The 12,252-nt window shown below is 40.4% G+C and overlaps 1 pseudogene; it reads right to left on the bottom strand.

Moving 5' to 3' along the window:
* Positions 1-11,895: 11,895 nt before the first annotated feature.
* On the bottom strand, positions 11,896-12,014 carry LOC112479806 (annotated as a pseudogene).
* Between the last annotated feature and the right edge of the window lie 238 nt (positions 12,015-12,252).

Here is a 12,252-nt window from a genome sequence, read left to right as displayed (position 1 = left end):
GGATTCGCAGGACTGGAGCCGGCTGCGAGATGGTTTGTGGGAGCCAAACAAGGCATCTGAAAAATGCTTCGCACGAGCTGGTGGAGATTTTTTTCAAGGGCGTTTGACATTCCCTCCATGGCCGCCTTTCTGCCACATGGAGACCACACGTGAAGCAGAGATAAAGGTCAACGGCAGTCCCCCGCTCCATGCCAGAGTAGTAACAGCAGAAGCAGAGGGAATGTTCAGGGGGCCTCAGATGGGGGTCATTTGGCCCTGCCATACAAAATGGAGGCTTTCTGTGCCATTACTCTTCCTGTCGGGAGTGTAATTATTAGTCCGGCATCCCCCGCTCCACATCCTCGTGCCTGATCATAGATTTCTCTTTTCGTCATCATGCACACAGGCTCCGAACAATTGTAATCGTTGGTAATCACACAGAGATGTTATCTAGAGGGAAGAAATTCATGGCAACGACTCAGGTAATAGAACGATTTAACTTACTGGGAAGTTAAAACTATAACTAAAACTCCTGTGCCTAAAACAGTGCCTAGTAGTTTAAAAGAATGTTAATTTTAATGAATATTCTTTGGAATTATACTCACCTAATTGACTTTGGAAAAGCGCGTTATACGAAGGCCATCTGTTGGCTTGTGAAAAGTTAGTATTCAATTATGTTCCAAACGCATTCTTGCCTAATTATATGAGGATATAAAACACTGCATTCACAAACGGCAATAATCCAATAATAGTCTAATCCACGAATTATCCGATTATCTAGAGACTTCACTGGAATAGCCTAGGTATAACTGCATACCCTCTCCCCTGAATTTCAACAGTGGTGGTATCGTGGTGACTAGATTATAAATATTTGAGCATAATGACACGAGAGTCAAAATAAGCTTATGCTTAGTGCTTAACGTATTTGGCTAACTCGACATCTGCGTGTGTGCGCGTGTGGGCAGGGGGGTGGGGAGAGAGACAGACAGACAGACAGACAGCAGACACCGAGCAGACCAGGCTGAGCTTCTTTGGCAGACATCAAGAACCGCTCGCTGCGGGATTTGAGCTCATGAGAGGCAGGCATAAGGGAGGGAATTGGAGCTCATGCGTGATTGGTAAACTCTGAGGCTTAGAAAATTTAGCTTCAGCGGGAGGGGCATGCTGTAAGAACGATAACCTCGTGCCCACGCATTTTATCAGACTGCGTGACCATGGAAACGCGTTGCTGAAGGCCCGACCCAGGATGCTGAGCGGTGGCGGGAAGGTGAGAGGCAGGGCAGAAACTCCAGGAGCTTCTGAGCAAGGCTCCACCATGCGGCTATCACCCCGGGCCAGCCAGTCCACACGACACTTTTCCTGTTTAATAGATTAAGTACAACATGCCTGAGCATCCATTACCTTCATGCTAGAAATAGGAATTATTAAGCTTTGATGCAATTAAATGATGTGTTTAAAAACTCCATAAACACAGTTATAAACTGTGTGAAACGAGAAAGGAAATCTGCTATCTAAGGAAAACCAGCGCTTCATTCGCTGCCAGATGGAGGCTCCGTTTCCTCTTCTTCAGGGTTTCTCCCAGGCTGTCTGGACATGATGCTCGCACAGGAAATTCAGCCACGTAGAGTCAACATCTACAGACAGAAATCAGGTTTGAGATCAGAACTAGCGATCGCAAAGCAAAATCGATCCAGATGCTGGTGTAATTCGCCTAAATCCTGCTCAAAACAGGATTTTGAAACCGAGCCTTTTTCTCTCCTGCTGGAAGATGTGACAGGAGCTAGCCATCACTACATCATTACACTGGAATAACAAGACAGCTAGATGTGAATTTATCCGTGTGGGCAGTCATTTTGGATGTCTCTGTTGATAGCGCCATATGTTAGCGCCAGTTGGAATTCTACAGGAAATTGCAAATGTTTACAGATGCTTTACGGGAGGAGAATTTTGTGTTGTAGGGTTTGGCGTCTAGGGGAGCTTGCCCAGAAGAGATGGCATAAAGGTATGTTTTTCAGGAAACATTTTTTTTTTTTAATTCAGTTGTTTCATATTTAAGAGAGTTTACATACCTGGGGTGATTTAGAGGCGAAGATAGGATGTGGTTCTTCATCTCAACCCTTGCCTCTCACCTTCTATCATCTGACCACCTCTTAGTAAAAGATCCTTTTGAAATTGTCAGACACAATCTGAAAATGACTCGCCCAGACGGAAGTTCCTTTAGAGTTTTCTGTTCTACAGAAGTTGCTCTTTCAAGCTCTTTACAGATTTTTTAAAATTATATTTTCGAGTCCTTTCTAATTAGCTGATATGTTAACAGGAAAGAATCTCTGCTCAAGAAAACATACGAATGTATCCTAATTGTTAAATTGACCCTAGAAAGTAAAAAAAAAAAATAAAAAGCCCGTGCTATCGACTCTCTGTTTAAAGTATTTGTTATAAAAACGTCAAAGGTAAATTTTGCCAGGAAATTTAAACTTTGAAGAAAAAAACCTATTTTTTTTCCTGGTTTGCCCATGACAATCTCAAAAGTGTCCCAGTTTGGAATATAAATTATAAGCTCGCCCTAGTTACAGTTATTGGAATATAAATTATATTTGGAATATAAATTATAAACTATAATATAAATTATAGTTACAGTGTGTGTGTGTGTCTGTTTCTCGGCCCAGTTCTCATCCTTTGTGAAAGCCACACTTCTCAGGTCAGCTGTTATCACCGATGAACTGAACTCAAGCCCTACCCAAGATCATGTGTGTGTGTGTGTGTGTGTGTGTTTCAGCCCAGTTCTCATCCTTTGTGAAAGCCACACTTCCCAGCTCAGCTGTTATCACCGACAAACTGAACTCAAGCCCTACCCAAGATCACGGTCATGTTTACCGAACGCATCATGAAGAGACAGAATCTGTATCTCCCAGAATCCGTGTCTCCCACTTATCTTGGTGACTTTGGACATAGAATTTATATTCATGAGCCTCAGTTTTCTTATCTATAAAATTAAGGAGCAGGAAAAAGATGTTTTCCATGTATAGCCGAGACGGCATGTAACAAACAAGTTTGTGTTCATTTTCCGTTATGCAGCATTCCGGAGATGTGATGGTGCAGGTCAGAACACATCTCCCAACCATCTTTGCATCTATTGGAGTCATGTGATTCATTTTCCCAAATAGATTGTGAGTGGAGCTTTGTGTTTCACTCATGGCCAAAGAAGCATAAAAATAGGTGTACCTCATAATCCTCTCCCCCTTTTCACTCAGCTCCCAATTTGGTAACTAAAATAGTCACGGGAATGTGAAGTCCAGCGTGGGGCATGTAGTCAGTGATACTGTAATAACGACATATGATGCCAGGTGGAGACTAGGCTAATAGGGGGATCACCTCGTAAATTATATAAATGTCTAACCGCTTGTCACCTTCGAATCTAACCTGAGCTCTGGCTTAGTAGTTATACATTTTTTTTATTCAAACCTAAATCTGTTCCAGTCAGAAGCATCCCAGATGCTGAGGTCTTTTTCTTGCCTTGGAGATATTTTTATGTGGCTAAAGAAGCAAGTGGCTCACAATAGGCCCCCTGTCTGCTTGAGCTCTTGTAAGGTAGATAAAACAGGAAACTGGCTCAATGACAGACGGGGATTAGACTTCACTCTGTTAAGTAACGTTGCCAAGAAGCCAATGTTATCGGCAAAGTTTTAAACACAATAATGTTGAAAAAAGAGTAAATCTTTCTCTGTGATCAATTCATGTTCTAAGGCTGTCAAACATATAAAATAAAAAATGGAGGAGGTTTAGGAATAATGAGAAGTGTTACAGAATTTGAAACCCTGTTCATTAGAAGAGCCATTTCAGATAGGTACCGACATGACAACTCTAGCTGTCAAAAATGGAATTAGAAACCTCTCTATTTAGGGGGAAATCATGCAGCTGTGAGAACAGAGAGCTAGAGAGATGCAGTGCCTTGTAGACAAAGAAACACCTCAAGCAGAAACGAGTAACGGGAATGAGTAATATCTATGCAATTAAGATCAGAAATAGGGAGTGACATAAAAATAAGATTCAAGACATAAAAGACTAAAAATCCTCTTCTGTGATTTTTGAAAGCGATGATACAAATGCCCCGAAGAAGCGTAGGACAGAGAAGATAGAGTGAGACTCACAGATGAGACACAGAAACAGGATAGTTTAGGATTCTGCCAATTCCACTTGGAAAGACAACGTCTGGGATGCGTAGTTCATGTTTATATAAAATGTTAATTTGTAGTGTAGATTTGGTAATTTCATGTATCATTTCTGTATTTTTATAATCCAACTATTCACCCAGCATTCGTGGATCTGCCCTGTGATAATTGCAGTGACTCTCAGATAGCCTGTGCTGGAAGGTGAACCACAGCCCTCAGCAAATATTTAGACCGTAGAACGAGTACTTCATTACATTGCCCACCCCATTCAAATGTATGTTTATTCATTTTCGATGCGTGTATGTGAGAGAGAGTGTGTAAGAAAGAGTTACACAAACACGCGCACAATCCTTGATATGAAACTTACCTAGATAAACTGAATTGGGTAATTTTTTCACAAGAAAATTTAAAGATTTCTTTGACAAGAGTTTTAAGAAATCAATGTTTTCTGTTTCAAGAGCATTAAGTGAAAAATCACACTGCGGATTATAGCAAATTACCCAAAATGAAAAACACATCAATAACAATGTGTTTATTGATAGATGTGCTTGCCTGACAAGACTTGAAGAACTCTTCATAGAAGAGAATCATCAGCATCAATCAGAATCACTCTCCGATGATTAAAATACAAGTAGAACAAAAGTTTTAAGCCCCAGGGTGAAGATAATAAATATATCAGGTATATAAGCTATGCTGCTGCTTCTAAATCTCCTTCTCCTTCTCCTTCTCCTTCTCCTTCTCCTTCTCCTTCTCCTTCTCCTTCTCCTTCTCCTTCTAATTTAAAACTACCCTTCCAAATATCAGACAAATGTTTTCTTCTTGAATACTTTCTCCTTCTCCTTCTCCTTCTCCTTCTCCTTCTCCTTCTTCTTCTTCTTCTTCTTCTTCTTCTTCTTCTTCTTCTTCTTCTTCTTCTTCTTCTTCCTATTATTATTATTACTTTACAGAAAATTTGGATTAAGCTTCTCAGCCATCAAAACATAAAAAGAAAGTTGTAACTGTTTTCAACACCTAATAAAAATACCTTTTTTTTTTTTTTTCTGAAAAAGATCGGTGAAAACAATTATGTAAACAAAATGACGGCATGGTCACCGAACAGAAATTGGGCAAACTTAAAGAACAGTTTTACAAAGGAGAAATTCTTTATATGGTAGTGAGAAGCTAATCAAATGAGATTTAACATCTAACCTGAGGCAAGGACAAATTTAAAATTTGTTAGAATGAATGGGTAGAATTCAGGCATCCACTGATTTTCAACGTGCAGTGACAGATGCCATCAATCACTAATACTGTACTTTTTCTTTGCCTGTGTGTGTGGGGACAAGGGGAAGTAAAGTGTACAGTGTTTCATGATTTAATATTTATAAATGGAAAAAGAGACAATAAAATAGAATACCCTTCCATGGAGAACTGTTTCCTGTCCTGCCAGTGAAGACAAAAATCAGTCACACCTAGTTACAAGATTGTAGGACATTAATCTGAAAAGTCTCAAACACAGTCTCCAACGTGGTTGTCCAAGTAAGTCTGCAGTTACTGCATAATCACGACAGTAAGTTGAAGAGGAAATTCAACTTTTTCAGCAGGGCTGAATTTTCATTGACCGTGTAGACAGACCTCTTCACCTATATAGCCAGTTTCCTCATGAAGAATAATTCAATGATATTTCTGGTGCAAAAGAAATAAGTTTTGATGAAATTTGAATATATTTGTTGGTATTAAATACAAATGTAAAATAGAACTAAATGTTTAATATAACCTTTATGTAAACTTGATAAAATTCCTCTAAGTACTCTAAGAAGACAGTGTGTTTACAAAGAGAATCCCAATCATACAAAATAAGTCTATCGGTCTTAAAATCCAACCATTTGGAAATGCTTTATAGAAAATGTATAGTAACAAATGCAATAGCTAAAAATATTCTTAAAAATCCAATGCTGTATGTAAAATGAATAGAATACAAAATAATGCCAAAACACACAAGGGTTCTATTTTAGGGAAATTTAGGTTGTTAGGAGAATTGCTAATTAAGATATCTGTCTTTAGGACCCCAAAGTTCATCGGCTCCTTCACTTGGGTCCTCAGAACCTTAGTTTTTGTCTACCCTGCCCATTAGTCACCTGTTGTGACCTTCACTTACCCCAGGCTATTCATATGCTCGGGGCCTCTTCCCAAGATGTGTGCATCTTCAGTGTCAGGAGCAGCTGTGGTGTAACTTTAGGCAATGTCACAATTAAGCAAAGAGATGTTCTCCTTTCAATAACTGTCAACACAAAACAAATTTCCCATTTCATTCGCGTATCGATGAGGTCATCTGTAATCGGAAAATCCCTATTTTTACCAAAACCTCAGATCTTTTTAAACCACTGCTTCTTAACCCATTTTTATGGTGAAAGGACAATTTTCCCAACACCTCTGAAACCTAGACTTTTATAAAATGAAATAAAAATTAATAACATAAAGAATACATGTAACTAAGAGTCCTATTTTTAGTTATTTCATTCGACAGAGAAAGTTTATTCTCTCAACGTGCTGTACAAATTTCTGCTGTACTTATCCTATTATGGACCAGAGAGAAAAAGTTTTGAGAAAAAGCACCCGTCAGCTGCCCACATTATAAGTATCAAATTCCTGGTTTAAGAACCATTCTTAAGCATTTTTTTACTCAGGTATATATTGACTTTTTGAGAAAAAGTAGACGATTTTTCTTTTAATAACCAAAATTATTCAAGATGGCACTGGGTGAGAGTCTACACTGCAAGTCGAATTGAGATTTGTAATGATCAAATATCAGTTTTTAGAAAGTCAGTGAAAACAATATTTTTGAAACTTGTGTAATACTTAATCTATCTTCATGTAAAACCGAGGGTTTTCGTCAGAGAGACACTTTGGATAAACCCAAATTACCTAAAGCTCCAACAATGCCCGAGAGAGGCTTAAACTATAACGTTAGCGTAAAAAATATAACATATACGATTTATCTAATAGTTAGCTAGTTGCCTTAGGCCTGAAACAGTGATACTTTGAAGTGATACAGTTCCTGGGGGGCCTGCCAGGGTTCGAGTACCTCTGGTAAATGAGCAAGCTGCCACGCTGGAAGTCATTTGTCATTTGAATACCGAAGAACGTGTGCCAACCAGATGCTTTCAGCCATTTTTATTTATTATTTTTTTTGGCAAACATTAGATCACAGGGGCACATACTTCCTAACTGTGCAGTCACTAACTGTAAAGTCGCTATTAGCTGCTGATCACGATTCTAGGACAGGAGTCTGCATTCCATCGAAGAGACAAAGTCCATATATTTTAAATATAAATTAAGGATACAGACACCTATGGCCGCTGTTAACCTAAAAATAAAGGGTCAAGAAAGAGGCAACAGTATTTATTTGAGATGAAAAAACAGAGCTGTTCGGGAAACGCATATTTGGGCAGAAACCCTAACAGGATCTGATTCTAGGTCGAAGGCAACGGTCTGTTTACGAGAACGGAAGGGGCATAGTTACATGAACGGAAGGAAGGAATTTCTATACGAGCATGTAAGCTCGATTATTCTCTAGCTGTATAAACAGATGAGGTGGTGCCATTTCTAAGGAATGTTGTTAATGTTCAGTCTTCACAGTCAGGAGGTCTGCGTTCCTGTCAGCGTCCCAAACGGTTGCTTGTGGGGCAGCGGCGGCCGGGCCCAGCCTCGGCCCGGTTCAAACATTCTGAAGCTTTAAGGAATGAGACACGCAGGACTGTTCCTCTGGGATGGCTGTTGTAGCTCTAACTTAAAACGGGTCCACTTATGCCAACTTTACACACTGGAAATGACCCTGATTGCAAATAAACGCCCCTGGTGGAAAGGCAGATTCTCTTGATGTTTTTATCTAGATTCTGCAAAGACCCCACCAAGTTCACGGCATTTGTCCAGTGACGAATCCTAGGAGAAAAGACCTGACTCTCTTCTTCTCCGGAGCCTCGGGAAGCCGATTGAGCTTATACAATGACAGATAGTGAATGACATACACTGACAGCTCCTTTGAATTTCTTGGGAGCTGTTGGAGGAGAACATGGGCTGTGGCGATTTGCATTTTTCAAAAGAAGGATCGTCTACGTCTGAGTTCCCAGCAGCCTGCTCCTAGCTCACGGGGAGATAAGGGTGGTCGTGAATGTGTAATGCTGCTGAAAATTTTGAAATTGGTTTTTCAGCTTCTCAACATTTAGAGGATTCCAAATCACGTTCGAATATGTTCTCGCGGCTGTCTCCAGGGACCGGGTGGCATTGCAGCTTTGCCACGGAGAGCACCGGCGACCATGTGACTGACTTGTTCTTTCCCCGATCCCTTTAAGTTCTTGTCCTCTGGATCTGACTAATCATTAAAAAGTATGGGTCATTCCTCAAAGCGAATATCCGGTGTGCGTGTGGAAACATTTCCTGTATTTTGATGAACTCGTTCTTATATCTCAAAATTTTCTCCAGCTTTCCTGAGGTATAATTAACAAATAAAGATTGTGTGTGTGTGTGTGTATTTGTGTGTATATATATGTTTTTATTTGTGTGTGTGTGTGTGTGTGTTATATATATATATATATATAAAAAATGGTGTAAAACCTAGTGTTTTAACATGATCTTGAAATACATTGTGAAATGACCACCACCATCAGTGTAATTCACATCGTCATCGTTCACAGTCACCCTTTGTACGCGTGCGTGGTAAGAACAAGTAAGATCTCCTATCTTAGAAAAATTATACCGCACAGTATTATTAACTATAATTACTATGTTGCACATTCGATCTCTAGAATTCAGTCGTTTTCTCGTAAATGAAGCTTTGTGTCCTTCGACCGGTGTCTCCTTATTTCTCCCACCCTGTAGCCCCGGCTCCCGGTGACGACACTCTACTCCGGCTCTTACGAGCTCAACCTTGTTTAGATTCCACAAGAAGTGAGATCAGGCAGGATTTGTCTTTCCATATCTGGTTTATTTCATTTAATGTAATATTCCCCACGTTCATCTGTGTTGTCACAAAAGGGAGAATCTCCTTCTTTTTAAGGCTGAGTATATATATATATATATATTCTGTTTTCCTTACCAATCCGTCTTAAAACAGACACTGGGGTCATTATCACCAGACAGAGGATGTAAGTGCATTTATTTTCCATTTCCTCCAAGACCGCTTCACTCTGGCCTTGCTCCTCGGGGCCAGGAATCTCGCCGCCTTTGTCCACTGCTGTGGTGTCCACGAGAACAGCATTTCACGAGTACGTGAATTCATCATCACGGTTATTATGTGATGGCCATTCTCTCCATGACTCCCGTGATGCCTGATGGAACGGTAGGGCTCTGAAGCCCAGAAATGAAATTTTCAGCCCAGTTATTACGTGGAGTTAAAGACGGAAGCCTGTGGCTTGAGTCACGGAGTTAAGTTTGCCTTGTACAGAGCACAGCACAGAACAGGAGGAGCTTGATGCCTGGCCTTTGGTGTGAGCGGGACCAGACTGTCACCGCTCCGTTAGGGGACCCAGGGGTGCCCTCCTTTTCTTCTACCTGCCAAGGAAGTATCTGGAATGGTTTGGAATGTTTTGACGATTTAAGATTTTACATGTTAACACATCATTCTTAAGTGGAGAACAATGTAAGATCCATTATTGCCATTAGATTCATTCCCAGGCGTGTCCCCATTCCCCCTGTCCTGTCCTGCAGCCGCCCGAGTCCCAGCCTCGTCACGATTATTGTGTTCTCGTCAGCATTACATTAACTTTCCTTCCCGTCTGCCTGAATTCCTAAACTGTGACCTCCCACGCCCTTGATTCTTACCTTGGTCACGGGGTGTCTTGGCACAGGTCTGAGTTTTTCATTCCTGTTTTCTTCTGGGTATTACAAGTTTGCCTGATCATTTCTGAATCAGACAGAGAGGGATCGATTCAATACCTTGTGCCATCAAATGCACATCTGAGGTTTGGGGCAAGTCGTAGAATGTAGTGCTTTCCACTTTAATTAAGTTTGATGTGACAAAATCATATTCTTGAACCAGTTTGTTTGTTTGTTTGTTTGTTTGTTTTGGGTGAGACGTGCAAAGCACCACCGGAAGAAGAGTACAATTGTCAGCTAAATCGTCTAGGTGGGTGTGGTGGACGGCCAGCTGGGACCTGTGCGGCCAGACCACACCTGGCTTTTCTCACGGATTACTGTTGCCTCAGAAACTCTGACTCTGACTCACATGCAGTGGGCAGCTGTGAGGACGGGGGGCACATCTGACTTTCCCAAGAAGTGTCATGAAGTTCAACATTTTTACACATTTTACTCCCTGTCCTACAATTGAGAAAAGATAGACACAGATAACAGCCAATAATCCACTGAATGGATGCATGTGCCTCATTATGCTATTTCTAAGCAGAAGGTAGCAAGCGCTTTCAAAACATGGTCAAAAAAGGGCCAGCACAGAGATCCAATTGGAAAAGATTTCATTAAAGCCCAGACGTGAAGCAATTACATTCCGAATGAGGAGTTTTCTACATTTGATAACGAGGGTCCTGAAAGAATGATGTAGCCTTCCCTCTGCAATACGAGGACCGGATTGTGAACGATACAGTTTTAAAAGGTAAGAGTGAAAAACAGTTTTGTTTTGTTTTTGTTTTTGTTTTGTTGGCCACAGGACCACGCTTCTCCAAGGTTTTCACCGATCCATGGCTGTATTCGAAGTTAATACCAGAATCCTAATAGCTATTCCATGGTGTAGTAGCTGTTATAGGCCATAATATGTTTCTGCTGTATTTGTGTATAATTATGTAAATTATGTAAATCGTATGTAGTTCTCACTCCATTACATAAGTCCATTTATTCCCAAACTATATTTGTTTTCTATGTAAGATCGGAAATTACGGAAATACTGGAGGAATTTTGATAGAGGGACACTGTGCTGGTCGCTTAGTTGCCATTTAGAAGCTGCACTGAAGTCTCATTTCTACAAGAAGGGGGATAAACGCACAATATATTTTATAAAATTACACGTTCGCTTGCTGCGAGCATCCTACCCATTTTCCTAATTAGTTGCTCTTCACGTGGTAAGTATGCAGGTAAGAGTTTTCAATTAACAGTCTAAAGAAAGTTAGTGAGAAAAGAATAAAATTGTTTTTTCTCTCTTTTCTGGCTAATAGGACCCATAAGAGAGCCTCGTGGAAATGGAAAGAAAAATTAGGCTAAATGTGTGTGAGCGTTTAACCAGTTTTATAACTGAAAGTTACAAAGGAAAAATAATTGATTTAAATAAGTTGTTACCCACTATATACCTCATGGGCTATATTAATTTCAATGTTGGATCTTGAGGACCTTAGATTTTGTCTCTCTTTGGAGCTTGAACTCCAAATTACATATTCCTATGATCACATACGCCTTAGTAAAATTCCGAGTACAAGACTACTTTGATAAGAAATGAAGGTAACACATTTATTTAATTAGGACTCTATATCCTTTCCAACACAATATTTTTCTAGCTTTAATGTGCTTTAATCCAGTCTAGATCTGGTTATATCAAATAGCCTATAATGAAAGCGTATGGTATTTTTCAAGTCAGTACTCTCGAGAGTCTGTCCATACTCCAGACACCTGCATAGTTAGCATAATTTAATCAGAAATAGTGACTCACTATGGTAATTATTTTATTTTATGTTATTTATCAATTTTTTTTAGGTGAAGCAACCCTTGGTTGACCTCATAGATTGCAAGGACCTTGTCAGCTCACAATCCCTTATTTTTTTAGTTTTTACGCAGACAGCACCTGGTCTTCCTAGGTGGTCTCCCATCTAAGTACTAACCAGGCCCAACGCTACTTAGCTTCCGAGATCAGGCGGGATCGGGCTTGTTCAGGGTGGCATGGCCGTAGACATCCTGTTTAGACAACCACATAAAACAGGTCAAGTCTCCATGCCACATATTGTGGGACATCTAGCACTTTTTCTAAGATATCTCGTGATCCCCCAGAGGATGTGAGGTAGAATATTCTCCTGGGCACCAGGAGTGTTATCGTCCCTAGCACCTGGCTCCAGGGCCACGTTGGGGCTCAGACACCACGTCGAATGTAGAAACACATGCAGCCGGTTGGGTCTCTCTGGGGCAGAGCGCA

The sequence above is a fragment of the Pteropus alecto genome, unplaced genomic scaffold, assembly GCF_000325575.1.
Source record: "Pteropus alecto unplaced genomic scaffold, ASM32557v1 scaffold21, whole genome shotgun sequence".
NCBI classification, from domain to species: Eukaryota; Metazoa; Chordata; class Mammalia; order Chiroptera; family Pteropodidae; genus Pteropus; species Pteropus alecto.
The sequence above is the reverse complement of the archived record's forward strand: the minus strand, read 5'-3'. Positions and strand labels throughout refer to the sequence as shown.